This window comes from Elephas maximus (assembly GCF_024166365.1).
Source record: "Elephas maximus indicus isolate mEleMax1 chromosome Y unlocalized genomic scaffold, mEleMax1 primary haplotype SUPER_Y_unloc_1, whole genome shotgun sequence".
Lineage (NCBI taxonomy): Eukaryota > Metazoa > Chordata > Mammalia > Proboscidea > Elephantidae > Elephas > Elephas maximus.
The window spans coordinates 3,249,037-3,251,447 of record NW_026060237.1 but is presented as its reverse complement, the minus strand read 5'-3'; positions in this window follow the sequence as shown (position 1 = coordinate 3,251,447).

Here is a 2,411-nt window from a genome sequence, read left to right as displayed (position 1 = left end):
CCTTTGATCCAGGTGGGTTGAGACCAATTGATGCATCTTAGATGGCTGCTTGTTAGCATTTAACCGCAGACGCCACACTTCCGAGTGGGATGCAGAATGTTTTCATAATAGAATTTATTTTGCCAACTGACTTAGAAGTCCCCTTAAGCCATAGTCCCCAAACCCTCACCCTTGCTCCGTGGACCTTCAAAGCATTCAGTTTATCCCGGAAACTTCTTTGCTTTTGGTCCAGTCCAGTTGAGCTGACCTTCCCTGTATTGAGTATTGTCCTTCCCTTCACCTAACTGATCAGTAAATAACCCCCTCCTACCCTCCCTCACTCCCCACTCTCGTAACCACAAAAGAATATGTTCTTTTCAGTTTATACTATTTCTCAAGAACTTATAATAGTGGTCTTACACAATATTTGTCCTTTTGCATCTAACTCATTTCACTCACATAATGCCTTCCAGGTTCCTCCATGTTATGAAATGTTTCACAGACTCCTCACTATTCTTTATCAATGCATAGTATTCCATTGAGTGAATATACCACAATTTATTTAACCATTGATCCATTGATGGACACCTTGGTTACTTCCATCTTTTTGCTATTGTAAACAGTGCTGCAATAAACACGGGTGTGCATATATCTGTTCGTGTAAAGGCTCTTATTTCTCTAGGGTATATTCCGAGGAGTGGGATTTCTGGGTTGTATGGTAGTTCTATTTCTAACTTTTTAAAAACGCTAGATAGATTTCCAAAGTTGTTATACCATTTTACATTACCACCAGCAGTGTAGAAGTGTTGCAATCTCTCCGCAGCCCCTCCAACGTTTATTATTCCGTGTTTTTTGGATTAATGCCAGCCTTGTTGGAGTGAGGTGGAATCTCATCGTAGTTTTAATTTGCATTTCTCTAATGGCTAATGATCAAGAGCATTTTCTCATGTGTCTGTTACCCACCTGAATATCTTCTTTAGTGAAGTGCATGTTCATATCCTTTGCCCACTTCTTGATTGGGTTGTTTGTCTTTCTGTGGTTGAGTTTTGACAGAATCATATAGATTTTAGAGATCAGGCGCTGGTCGGAGATGTCATAGCTGAAAATTCTTTCCCAATCTGTAGGTGGTCTTTTTACTCTTTTGGTGAAATCTTTAGATGAGCATAGGTGTTTGATTTTTAGGAGCTCCCAGTTACCTGGTTTCTCTTCGTCATTTTAACGGAAAAGAGGAAGACCCTCAAGAAGGTGGATTGACACAGTGTCTGCTACAATGAGCTCAAGCATAACAACGATTGTAAGGATGGCTCACAACTGGGCAGTGTTTCTTTCTGTTGTGCATAGTAACATAGTAAAGGTGAAAAAAATACTGGAAATATTAAAATTTATCTAACAAGGAAAATTTTAATTTATGTATTGAGTGGGTTTCAATTTTTTTATTAACTTTTATTGAACTTCAAGTGAACGTTTACAAATCAAGTCAAACTGTCACATATAAGTTTATATACACGTTACTCCGTACTCCCACTTGCTCTCCCCCTAATAAGTCAGCCCTTCCAGTCTCTCGTGACACTTTTGCAAGCTTCCAACTCTCTGTATCCTCCCATCCCCCCTCCAGACAGGAGATGCCAACACAGCCTCAAGTGTCCACCTGTTACAAATAGCTCACTCTTCATCAGCATCTCTCTCCTACTCACTGTCCAGTCCCTTTCATGTCTGATGAGTTGTCTTCGGGAATGGTTCCTGTGCTGGGCCAACAAGAGGTCTGGGAACCATGACCGCCGGGATTCCTCTAGTCTCAGTCAGACCATTAAGTATGGTCTTTTTGTGAGAAGTTGGGGTCTGCATCCCACTAATCTCCTGCTCCCTCAGGGGTTCTCTCTTGTGCTCCCTGTCAGGGCAGTCATCGGTTGTGGCCGGGCACCATCTAGTTCTTCTGGTCTCAGGATGATGTAAGTCTCTGGTTCATGTGGCCCTTTCTGTCTCTTGGGCTCTTCGTTATCGTGTGACCTTGGTGTTCTTCATCGTCCTTTGATCCAGGTGGGTTGAGACCAACTGATGCATCTTAGATGGCCACTTCTTAGCATTTAAGACCCCAGACGCCACACTTCAAAGTGGGATGCAGAATGTTTTCATAATAGAATCATTTTGCCAATTGACTTAGAAGTCCCCTTAAACCATGGTCCCCAAAGCCCCGCCCTTGCTCCGCTGACCTTTGAAGCATTCAGTTTATCCCGGAAACTTCTTTGCTTTTGGTCCAGTCCAGTTGAGCTGACTTTCCATGTTTTGAGTATTGTCCTTCCCTTCACCTAAAACAGTTCTTATCTACTGACTAATCAGTAAAAAACCGTCTCCCACCCTCCCTCCCTCCCCCCCTCGTAACCACAAAAGTACTTGTTTTTCTCAGTTTATACTATTTCTCAATATCCTATAAT